The following is a 13,296-nucleotide window of genomic DNA, read 5'->3' as shown; positions in this document are numbered from 1 at the left end:
ATATTTGTGTCATCAGCAAACTTGCTAACCAGGTGCAACTCTGCTGGAGCTATCCCTGTAATTGTATGAGGTGTGGTCTGATAATCAAATGGGAATCGGGACCACTTGGTATTAAGTGAAGCCATATTCTGTTTGTTTAAGCCAGCCTTCAATGGGCTGTTCTTTCTGCCAGATCATTGGATGATGGATGGTATGGAACTGTCCTTGTATGCTAAATGCCATTCAAGTTTAGGATATACTCAAAATCGCTGCTGGTAAATGATGGTCTGTTGGCTGTGACTAACACTTCCAGGAGCCTGTGTATTGCAAAAGATGCTCGCAGCTGTTCTATAGTCACACCTATGTTTGATGAATGAACTTCATGCATGTTCAACCATTTTGAGAAGGCATCCACAATGCCTAAGCACATTAAGCCCATGAAAGAGCCGGCACATTCAATTAGTAACCGAGTCCAGATTTTACCCGGCCATTCCCACAAAAATGGCAGAGCTGCTGGCTGTAATTTTTGTCTTTGTTGACATTCTGGGCTCAACCCCACCAAAATGGCTATGTCGCCATCCAGTCCTGGCAACCAGACATAACTTCCTGCGTACATCTTCATTTTGGACACCTCTGGATGACCCTGGTGGAGTTCAGCCAGTACCTGGCAGCGACCTTTGCTTGAGCAATTACTCTTGCTCCCCACAATAAAAAAATGTTCACTACTATTCTTAGAACAGCTGGTGCTGGAGCCTACCAGGGAGAAGGCAATTCTGGATCTGGTATTATGCAATGAACCAGAATTGATCAGGGATCTCGAAGTGAAGGAGCCATTGGGAAGTAGTGACCATAATACAATAAGCTTCAATCTGCAATTTGAGAGGGAGAAGTGACAATATTTCTGTTAAATAAAGGGAACTATGGAGCTATGAGGGAGGAGCTGGCCAAAGTTCAATGGTGCAATACCTTAGCAGGGATGACAGTGGAGGAAAAATAGCAGATAGTTCTGTGTGTAATGCAGAAGGTGCAGGATCAGTTCATTCCAAAAAGGAAGAAAGATCCTAGGAGGAGGCATGGGTGGCCGTGGCTGACGAGGGAAGTTAAGAAACATATAAAGTTAAAAGAGAAAAAGTACAACATAGCAAAGATAAGTGGGAAAACGGAGGACTGGGAAGCTTTTAAAGAACAACAGAGGATTACTAAGAAGGAAATACGCAGAGAAAAAATGAGGTACAAAGGTAAACTGGCCAAAAATATAAAGGAGGATGGTAAAAGCTTTTTTAGGAATGTGAAAGGCAAAAAAATGGTTAAGACTAAAATTGGGCCCTTGAAGACAGAAACAGGGGAATATATTATGGGGAACAAAGAAATGGCAGAAGAATTGAATTGGTACTTCAGATCTGTGTTCACTGGGGAAGACACAAACAATCTCCCTGAGGTAACAGTGGCTGAAGGACCTGAACTTAAGGGAATTTATATTTGCCAGGAATTGGTGTTGGAGAGACTGTTAGGTCTGAAGGTTGATAAGTCCCCGGGGCCTGATGGTCTACATCCCAGGGTACTGAAGGAGGTGGCTCGAGAAATCGTGGATGTGTTGGTGATTATTTTCCAGAGTTCGATAGATTCGGGATCAGTACCTGCGGATTGGAGGGTGGCTAATGTTGTACCACTTTTTAAGAAAGGTGGGAGAGAGAAAGCAGGAAATTATAGACCAGTTAGTCTGACCTCAGTGGTGGGAAAGATGCTGAAGTCTATTATAAAGGATGAAATTATGACACATCTGGATAGTAGTAACAGGATAGGTCAGAGTCAGCATGGATTATTGAAGGGGAAATCATGCTTGACTAATCTTCTGGAATTTTTTGAGGATGTAACTCTGAAGATGGACAAGGGAGATCCAGTAGATGTAATGTACCTGGACTTTCAAAAAGTTTTTGATAAGGTCCCACACAGGAGGTTAGTGAGCAAAATTAGGGCGCATGGTATTGGGGGAAAAGTACTAACTTGGATTGAAAGTTGGTTGGCTGACAGGAAACAAAGGGTAGTGATAAACGGCTCCATTTCGGAATGGCAGGCAGTGACCAGTGGGGTACCGCAGGGATCAGTGCTGGGACTGCAGCTTTTTACAATATATATTAATGATATAGAAGATGGTATTAGTAGTAACATTAGCAAATTTGCTGATGATACTAAGCTGGGTGGCAGGGTGAAATGTGAGTAGGATGTTAGGAGATTACAGGGTGACCTGGACAGGTTAGGTGAGTGGTCAGATGCATGGCAGATACAGTTTAATGTGGATAAATGTATGGTTATCCACTTTGGTGGCAATAACAGGAAGGCAGATTACTACCCAAATAGAATCAATTTAGGTAAAGGGGCAGTATAAAGAGATCTGGGTGTTCTTGTACACCAGTCAATGAAGGTAAGCATGCAGGTACAGCAGGTAGTGAAGAAGGCTAATAGCATGCTGGCCTTCACAACAAGAGGGATTGAGTATAGAAGCAAAGAGGTTCTTCTGCAGCTGTACAGGGCCCTGGTGAGACCACACCTGGAGTACTGTGTGCAGTTTCGGTCTCCAAATTTGAGGAAAGACATTCTGGCTATTGAGGGAGTGCAGCGTAGGTTCACGAGGTCAATTCCTGGAATGGCGGGACTACCTTACGCTGAAAGACTGGAGCGACTGGGCTTGTATACCTTTGAGTTTAGAAGACTGAGAGGGGATCTGATTGAGACATATAAGATTATTAAAGGATTGGACACTCTGGAGGCAGAAAACATGTTTCCGCTGATGGGTGAGTGCCGAACCAGAGGACACAGCTTAAAAATACGGGGTAGACCATTTAGGACAGAGATAAGGAGAAACTTCTTCACCCAGAAAGTGATGGCTGTATGGAATGCTCTGCCCCAGAGGGCAGTGGAGGCCCAGTCTCTGGAATCATTTAAGAGAGAGTTGGATAGAGCTCTCCAGGATGGTGAAATCAAGGGTTATGGAGATAAGACCGGAACAGGATACTGATAAAGGATGATTAGCCATGATCATATTGAATGGTGGTGCAGGCTCGAAGGGCAGAATGGCCTACTCCTGCACTTATTGTCTATTGTCTACTATGATTCAGTCTTGCCGGGTCCAGAAAAGTTTTGAATCTGGCTGTGATATTCCTTTTGTTTCTCACATCACCACCAGCTGTTTTAGTTTTGCAGGACTGGGTCTTTTTGCGTCCACAGTCTGATATTATCAGTGAGCAAAAGGGTATTATGAAAGTTTGAAACCAGAATGAACATTTTAGTGGCAGCAGCACCAGTGGAGTATCAGCCAGTGGGAGGCAGCTGAAGGCATCCACATTTGCTACTTGGCCTCCCGGACCATGTTCCAACTTGTAGTTGTACGCACTTCAAATGAGAGCCCACTGCAGCATTAAACGAGAAGCTATGGACTTGGCTTTATCTTCTTTGAGTAGCCCTAGCAGAGGTTTGTGGTCCATTACTATTACAAATTTAAAGGTATTGGTGGAACTTTCTGACACCAAAGATGACCGCCAACTTTCCTTCTCGATCTGGATGTATTTGCTCTTGGCATCAGCCATAATCTGGGAAGCATAAGCTATTGGGAATTTCTCTCCATTTGGCCACATGAGAACCAACACTACCCTGATACCATACGGGGAGGCATGGCATATCAGCATCAGATCTCGCTTGAGTTCATGTTGGGCCAATACCTCAGACAATAATGGCTGCTTCTTCATTTCACTAAAGGTGATGTCTTGTCTATGAGACCATTTCCAAAGTTGCCCCTTTTTCAATAGCAAATGTAAGGGTGCTAGGTTATGTATGAACTTGTCATGATAATTCACTAATCCAAGGAAAGACCTAAGTTCTGGTACAGTTGTGGGAGCTGGGGCATCTTTGATTGCCCTCACTTTGTTTTCCAAACTGGTGTAATCTAGTCTTGTTGATTTTGTAACCCACGTAAGTTACTTGGGGTGCCTGGAACACACATTTTTCTTTCCAAGGCATATACCCGAATCGGAGAAATGCCTGAGGACTGTGTCCAAGTTCTGTACAAATGCTCTTTGTTGGTCTTTCCTGTTATTAAGATAGATAAATGGCAACCTGTGGCAGACCTTGTAAAATGTTCACCACTGTCTGCCGGAAAATAGCACAGGCTGATGTCATTAGGAGAAAGTGAGGACTGCAAATGCTGAGAGTCGGAGTCGAAAAGTTTGTGCTGGAGAAAGCACAGCAGGTTAGGCAGTATCTGAGTAGCAGGAGAGTTGATGTTTCGGGCATTCCTGATGAAGGACTTATGCCCAAAATATCAACTCTCCTCTTCAAATGCTGCTCGGCCAGCTGTACTTTTTAAAGCACCACACTTTTTGATACAGGCTGACGATATGCCAAGTGGCAGTCCCATATATTGGTACAAGCTCTTATAGGTATTAACTGTAGCATACTTCTGGGAATCCTCATCTGACTGCAATTGCAGGTAAGCATGGTTCATGTCCATCTTTGTGAAGGACAGCTCCGCCCCCACCCCCACCACTTTTGTGTATAAATCCTCTATGCATGGGATTGGATATTTATCCAAGGATGAGAAGCAATTTACCATTTGTTTAAAATTCTTACAAAGGCAAATCAACCAATTGGGCTTCACAATCATTACGGCCGGTGCTGCCCATTCTGCCAAAGTGTACTGGTTTGATGATTCCTTCACTTTCCAGTCTCCTGGAATCGCAAAGGACCCACTCTGTACTACATCCTCAGGAGAATTCATACTCTCAACAAACAGTATTTCAATTTCATCTCAAACATCAAAAACTGTAAGTACAACAAACTTTTATCCACCCACCTCCATAACCAGTGCTCCTCAAACATTCCAGAAGATTCCCCTGGCCTCGGAAACGCCATTAGCCATGCGGCTGATGCAGTTACCACCCACCCCCACGCTGATTGATGACGTCACTTCTGCCCCCATCATGGCCACTCCCACAGCCACTTCCGGCCCTCACATCATCGCCGATGCCACACGCTCAGTGACTTCCGCCACCCCTACTGCCGTGTCTGCCACCACTTCCAACCCCACCAGCGCCACTCACCTGCATTCTGCTGACACGCCCCCCACAGACCCCACTGGCACTATCCCCACCCCCCAGAACCCAGAGGGGAACACTACCCCTGCTCATGCCTCCACCCCCCTTCCCCCCACCATCACACCCACTCCAGGTACTGGCTCCGACCCCACTCCCAGCTCCACACCCACACCAGATCCCAGCTCCAGCCCTGCCGAGTTTTCACCATCCCTCCAGACCTCCCACTCACTGAGGACGAACGATCAGTCCTCAGCAAAGGACTCACCTTCATCCCCCTCCATCCACGCATCAATGAATTTAATACACGCCGTGACATCGAACACTTCTTCCATCGCCTCCACCTCCGAGCTTACTTTCACAATCAGGACTCCCGCCCACCTTCCGAGGACCCCTTCGCCCACCTCCAATACACTGCATCCACCTGGACACTCCGCGTTGGCCTATTACCTGCCCTCGACCTCTTCATTTTCAACTGCCGCCGGGACATTAACTGCCTCAACCTGTCGACCCCCCTCCCCCACTCCAACCTCTCACCCTCACAACACGCAGCCCTCCAATCCCTCTGCTCCAATCCCAACCTCACCATCAAGCCAGCGGATAAAGGGGCGCAGTGGTAGTCTGGCGCACTGACCTCTACACCGCTGAAGCCAAATGCCAACTCGAGGACACCTCTTCCTACTGCCCCCTCGACCATGACCCCACCCCCCATCACCAAACCATCATCTCCCAGACCATACAGAACCTCATCACCTCAGGAGAATTCATACTCTCAACAAACAGTATTTCAATTTCATCTCAAACATCAAAAACTGTAAGTACAACAAACTTTTATCCACCCACCTCCATAACCAGTGCTCCTCAAACATTCCAGAAGATTCCCCTGGCCTCGGAAACGCCCCACAGCTTCCAACCTCATAGTCCGGGAACCCCGCACTGCCTGGTTCTACCTCCTTCCCAAGATCCACAAGCCTGACCACCCTGGCCGACCCATTGTCTCAGCATGCTCCTGCCCCACTGAACTCATCTCTACCTACCTCGACACTGTCCTATCCCCCCTAGTCCAGGAACTCCCCACATACGTTCGAGACACCACCCACGCCCTCCACCTCCTCCAAGACTTCTGTTTGCCCGGCCCCCAACGCCTCATCTTCACCATGGGTATCCAATCCCTCTACACCTCCATCCGCCATGACCAGGGCCTCCAAGCCCTCTGTTTTTTCCTCTCCAGACGTCCCCAACAGTACCCTTCCACCGACACTCTCATTCGTTTGGCCGAACTGGTCCTCACCCTTAACAATTTCTCTTTTGAATCCTCCCACTTCCTCCAGACCGAAGGGGTAGCCATGGGCACATGTATGGGCCCCAGCTATGCCTGTCTCTTTGTTGGCTACGTAGAACAGTTGATCTTCCGTAATTACACCGGCACCACTCCCCACCTCTTCCTCCGCTACATTGATGACTGCATTGGCGCCACCTCGCGATCCCGCGAGGAGGTTGAGCAATTCATCAACTTCACCAACACATTCCACCCTGACCTTAAATTTACCTGGACCATCTCTGACACCTCTCTCCCCTTCCTGGACCTCTCCATCTCCATTAGTGACGACCGATTTGACACTGACATTTTTTACAAACCCACCGACTCCCACAGCTACCTGGATTACACCTCTTCCCACCCTACCTCTTGCAAAAATGCCATCCCGTATTCCCAATTCCTCTGCCTCCGCCGTATCTGCTCCCAGGAGGACCAGTTCCACCATAGAACACACCAGATGGCCTCCTTCTTTAGAGACCGCAATTTCCCTTCCCACGTGGTTAAAGATGCCCTCCAACGCATCCCGTCCACATCCCGCACCTCCGCCCTCAGACCCCATTCCTCCAACCGTAACAAGGACAGAACGCCCCTGGTGCTCACCTTCCACCCAACAAACCTCCGCATAAACCAAATCATCCGCCGACATTTCCGCCACCTCCAAAAAGACCCCACCACCAGGGATATATTTCCCTCCACACCCTTTCCGCCTTCCGCAAAGACCATTCCCTCCATAACTACCTGGTCAGGTCCACGCCCCCCCTACGACCCACCTTCCCATCCTGGCACTTTCCCCTGCCACCGCACGAACTGTAAAACCTGTGCCCACACCTCCTCCCTCACCTCTATCCAAGGCCCTAAAGGAGCCTTCCACATCCATCAAAGTTTTGCCTGCACATCCACTAATATCATTTATTGTATCCGTTGCGCCCGATGCGGTCTCCTCTACATTGGGGAGACTGGGCGCCTCCTAGCAGAGTGCTTTAGGGAACATCTCCGAGACACCCGCACCAATCAACCAAACCGCCCTGTGGCCCAACATTTCAACTCCCCCTCCCACTCTGCCGAGGACATGGAGGTCCTGGGCCTCCTTCACCGCCGCTCCCTCACCACCAGACGCCTGGAGGAAGAACGCCTCATCTTCCGCCTTGGAACACTTCAACCCCAGGGCATCAATGTGGACTTCAACAGCTTCCTCATTTCCCCTTCCCCCACCTCATCCTAGTTTCAAACTTCCAGCTCCGCACTGTCCCCTTGACTTGTCCGGACTTGTCCGACCTGCTAGCTCCTTTTCCACCTATCCACTCCACCCTCTGTACCCTGACCTATCACCTTCATCTCCTCCCCCACTCACCCATTGTACTCTATGCTACTTTCTCCCCACCCCACCCTCCTCTAGCTTATCTCTCCACGCTTCAGGCTCTCTGCCTTTATTCCTGATGAAGGGCTTTTGCCCGAAACATCGATTTTGCTGCTTGTCGGATGCTGCCTGAATTGCTGTGCTCTTCCAGCACCACTGATCCAGAATCTGGTTTCCAGCATCTGCAGTCATTGTTTTTATCTCATGTCCTCTAAGAATCAAGTTTCAATAAGATTGCCTCTCATTCCTCCAAACATTGTCATTTTATGCTCACTGCCAGCAAATTCCCTGTTTGACAGGCTATCAAACCTAAACTTTTTTTGTTTGGTACAATGTTACTGTGAAATGCAAAACTAGAAAATTGTTCGATTCACAGGCATCGTTCAAACTGACCATAAAATGAACCAAAATTATTTTTGAATTTGATGTTAGTCTGGTGCATTTTTAATTCTTAGTTTAATATTTATTTCAAGATTTTTTAACAAAATCATTATTTGGAATAGTTTAATTGCCTGTCTCAGTTAGAGATCCTGGCAGTGAACGCACCATGATACCTTAAATAATTAACAGATTATCAGAAGTCCACTATACCACTCCCCCCACCCCCAACACACTCCATTGGTTAAGAAGTGACGTGATGTCGTTTTTAATGAACCAGCTTTAATCCTTGGTCAGTGTGAAGTTAATTTATCCACATTATCTGGATAGCAGTGATACAATGAATATAAACCAGATGTCATGATATCTGTCCATTGCATGGACACCAGGTAAAGACACAACCAGTTTTAAATCTGATGCTCAGTACAGTTCAATAGCCTCCTCACTTCCTCGTCATCATAGTATTTGCAGGTTTATACAAATAGAATTGTTATTCAGAGTGAAATGGCACCTTCAAGAGCAGAATGGAGAATTAAAACATTCAATGATTAATAATAAGCTGCTTGAAATAATTGCTTATGCTTTTATAAAATCATTTTATGTAAGAACGAAAGACTAAAATGATACAAATAGCTAATGGAATCTTTTAGGAATTTCCTTTCTGAGTTTTCTGAATTTTACTGTGTGCCCTGAATTTGTCCTCTGGTTCAAAAGCCTTCTGTCAATGTGAACGGTTACCAGCTGTGTCTAGACTCTCATGGTAACATCTTGCTTAAGTCTGCTGATAACCTGCTCTTCTATTAGGAGATCAACCCCAGCATCTGCAGTCCAGCCACCTACTGAAGATCCACATCCCCAAAAACCATGCTTGTAAAAATTTTCTGCACCCCATCTAAAGTCTTCCATTCTTGGGTGACTTTCTGTGTGGAGTTTGCACATTCTTTCTGTGCCTCTTAGGGTTTCCTCCCACAGAACAAAGATGTGCAGGTTAGGTGAATTGGCCATGCTAAATCGCCCACAGTGTCCACGGTTGTGTAAGTAAGATGGATTGGCCATGGTAAATCTGGGGTTACTCAGATAGGGTCTTGGGTCTGGGTTTGGGGAGGCTCTTCGGAAGGTTGGTATGGACCCAATGGGCCGAATGGCTCCTTGTGCACTGTACGGAATCTATGGATATGATGAGGCTGAAACCAGTATTTTTTGAAGGCTCGTCATTACTTCCTTTGAACGTTATGGACAAACTTATGAAATCAGTCACTGGTGCAACAATAGGACCATTTATGGAAACTGATGGACTTGTTCTTTACTAAAGCAAACCAATTGTCAACCAATTTTCTGACCAAGTGGAGGAGGTAGGCAGAATATGTACCCATTCTGTTAAAGGAAGAACTTTTAATTAAAGGGAGCATGGCATGCTTCAGAAACGCTCACTAGTGCCTGGACTTTTGACAATACAGAAACAAAAGGAATGGAGAGGGGACATGGGAAGATTGACCGCCCCCATTTTCCCAGCCAAACCTGCCTCTCCTGATCTCTCACTCTTATTTGGAGACCCTGCTGCAGGACACAAGTGCTGCAGAGAAGCAAAGCCTCCCTATGTGTAAAAATTCCAATATTTATACTTATATACATAGTTCCATAGACAACCCAAACTGGCACTAAACCAGTCGAGAATAGCATGCTTGTACTGATGCAAATAAATAGGACTCTTTATGACTGAGACAATAAAAATGTTTAACAGTCAATGAAGGTTATTAAATAGAGTCACTATTGTTTTGTAATTAAACTTGGGGTTGTGGTGGCATAGTAATAACATCATTGCATAGTAACAAGAGGCCCCACATAAAACACTGGCAACATGCATTTGAATCCCATCATTGGCAGATGGTGAAATTTTAATTCAATAAAATCTGAAATTGAAAAGCTAGCATAATGACGACTTTGTAATGTTTGTCATAATGTATGGCTCACTCATGTCCTTTGGAGAAGAAAATCTGCCATCCATACATTTTTTGACCTGCATATGATTCCAGATCCACAGCAATGCAGTTGTCTCTTAACCACCCTCATAAATGGCAGAGCAAGTAATTTAGCTCCAGGGCAATTAGAGATGGAAGATAAATGGTGGTCAAGCCAGCAACACTCACATCTTATGAATGTTGAACAAATTTTACAAATTGAAGTCCCACAAACATAAGGAGAGAATGATGCCTTTGATAGACTCAGACAAGACAGATATGTCCAGAATACTAGGAGAATGTCCCTGCTCATCTTTGACTAGTGTCATGTGATTGCCTAACCCTTAACTGACCTCAGTCTCACACTGAGTTTCGAAAGAAAAATGAATTAATTTTAGGTACAGATCACAGAGGGTTATACAAGATTGCATTACTGCACCTCCAGGGTATATACAGTGAGGAATGTAATGGGCTAAAAAAATCTCATCATCTAAGCAATAAATAAAGAAAGGTTTCCAAGTGCTAAGAATAGGCAAAAGTGCCCATATACAAAGCTAATCTGCCAATAGTGTAAATACCTGTGAATGGGGTACTCTGATCAGATCATCTCCTGACCATCATTTGTAGCATGCTGGATAAAAAATAGCAGAGTGTGTGCTCCTAATGCAGGAGAATAGGGCACCATCATTATAAATGACCACCATGATCATCTGCACACATGCACACACACAGTTGCATGTGTGCGTATGTGACCATTAACAAAAAAATTCATCGATCCCAAAGTTAAAATATTTAATATTTATGACTACATATATGCGATACTGCCTTAACAAAGAAGGAAACCCTAATACAAATTACAAATTCAGAATATATTGTTGCTGTATAACTGCATCATCTTTCAAGCAACTCATGGGACGAGGAAAGCAGCCCGCAAAAATGAAAATGTAGCCCTTGAACAAAGTAATTTTAACCGCTGAACTACAATCACCCAATTCTGTTCCTATCTAGCCAATCACAGCTTGAAAATGACCTGTGATGGCATCTGTTCCTGCTCTTGCACTCTTACTCCTGGTGTCTCCAACAATTTTCCCTTGGTCTCCTCCTGTTTGTCACCTACATGTTGCTCCTCAGGGACTTAGTGCAGAAAGATGTCAGTTTTCACATATATACTGATGACATTTAATGTTGCCTTTAACTCTACAAAGCCTTGCTCAATTCTTTCACTGTCATTTCAAATTAATGGGAGGTTTGTCTAATGTCACAGTGCTGGGCAAGAAGAAATTTCCTCCAATTAAATTTTGTGGAGTCTAAAACCAATTATTTCGTCCCTGCTTTAAATAATGCCAAGTATTTGCCTTTTACTACATAAAGTGGCAATTCTGCACACTGGTCCCTTACTATACTTTCACCAGTGCTTAGCCCTTCAGTGCTCTGTTCCCTAGCCACTGATTCCATCTGTCCTTGCTGTCTGAGGTTGAACCATGGTGTCATATTTGATTCTGGTGAAATTTCCCAACCTCATCTGTGGTATCATTATTACTTATTTTCATATCTATAACTTCATCCATCTCAATACCTGCCTCAGCTAATTTATAGAAACACTAATTCATATCTTTATTGCCTCAGGTTTGACTGTTCCAGACACACCTGGTCAGCAACCTACATTCTTCTCTTTATAATATTGAGGTCATTCCCAAACTCTACAGCCCATGTCCTTACTAAGTTGCTTTCATCAACCATCTCTGACTTGCTGATGCACATTTGCTTCTGATTAAGCAATTTTAAACTTCTCATCCTCGTTTTCAAATGCTTCCATGGTCTTAACCCTCCCAACATCTACAGACTCATTCAGCTTTTTAACCCTCTGAGATATCTGCATTTGTCCAATTCCGGCCACATGAGTATCCCAAATTTTAATCACTCCACCTTTGGTGACCATGTCTTCAGCTTCCTTGGTTTTAACCTCTGTAATTCCCTCCCTAAACCTCTTCACCTCTCTATTCTCTGTCCTCCTTTAAGATAAGGCAAGGACTGATTAGGGATAGTCAACTGGGCATGACTTTGTGCGTGGGATATCATGTCTCACAAACTTGATTGAGTTTTTTGAAGAAGTAAAGAGGATTGATACGGGCAGAGTGATAGATGTGATCTATATGGACTTCAGTAAGGCGTTCGACAAGGTTCCCCATGGGAGACTGGTTAGCAAGGTTAGATCAAGTGGAATACAGGGAGAACTAGCCATTTGGATACAGAACTGGCTCAAAGGTAGAAGACAGAGGGTGGTCGTGGAGGGTTGTTTTTCAGGCTGGAGGCCTGTGACCAGTGCAGTGCCACAAGGATCGGTGCTGGGTCCTTTACTTTTTGTCATTTATAAAAATGATTTGGAAGCAAGCATAAGAGGTGTAGTTAGTAAGTTTGCAGATGACATCAAAAGTGGAGGTGTAGTGAACAGTGAAGAAGGTTACCTCAGATTATAACAGGATCTTGATCATATGAGCCAATGGGCTGAGAAGTGGCAGATGGAGTTTAATTTAGATAAATGGGAGGTGTTGCATTTTTGGAAAGCAAATCTTAGCAGGACTTATACACCTAATGGCAAGGCCTTGGGAGTGTTGCTGAACAAAGAGACCTTGGAGTGCAGGTTCATAGCTCCTTGAAAGTGGAGTCGCAGGTAGATAAGGATAATGAAGAAGGCATTTGGTATGCTTTCCTTTATTGGTCAGAGTATTGAGTACAGGAGTTGGGAGGTCGTGTTGCGGCATAACAAAACATTGGTTAGGCCACTGTTGGAATATTGCGTACAATTCTGGTCTCCTTCCTATTGGAAAGGGTTCAGAAAAGATTTACAAGGATGTTGGCAGGGTTAGAGGATTTGAACTCTGGGGAGAGGCTGGACAGACTGGGGCTGTTTTCCCTGGAGTGTCAAAGGCTGAGGGGTGACCTTTTGGAATTTATAAAATTGAGGGGCATGGATAGGATAAATAGACAAAGTCTTTTCCCTGAAGTCAGGGAGTCCAGAACTAGAAGGCATAGGTTTAGGATGAGAGGGGAAAGATATAAAAGAGACCTACGGGGCAACTTTTTCACACAGAGGGTGGTACATGTATGGAATGAGCTACCAGAAGAAGTGGTGGAGGTTGGTATGATTGCAACATTTAAAAGGCATTTGGATAGGGATATGGGCCGGGTGCTGGCAGGTGGGACTAGATTGGGTTGGGATAT

At 45.1% G+C, this 13,296-nt stretch overlaps 1 protein-coding gene across 1 annotated transcript in view; it reads left to right on the top strand.

Annotated features, from left to right (window-relative positions):
- Positions 1–13,296, top strand: part of sh2d5 (SH2 domain containing 5) — an 87,365-nt gene that overhangs the window by 36,102 nt on the left and 37,967 nt on the right. The window lies entirely within an intron of this gene.

This window comes from Chiloscyllium plagiosum, unplaced genomic scaffold, assembly GCF_037043375.1.
Source record: "Chiloscyllium plagiosum isolate Xiang-an unplaced genomic scaffold, Cpla_swu_hap1 HiC_scaffold_37, whole genome shotgun sequence".
Lineage (NCBI taxonomy): Eukaryota > Metazoa > Chordata > Chondrichthyes > Orectolobiformes > Hemiscylliidae > Chiloscyllium > Chiloscyllium plagiosum.
Note: the sequence above shows the minus strand (reverse complement) of the source record. Positions and strands in the feature narration are given on the sequence as shown.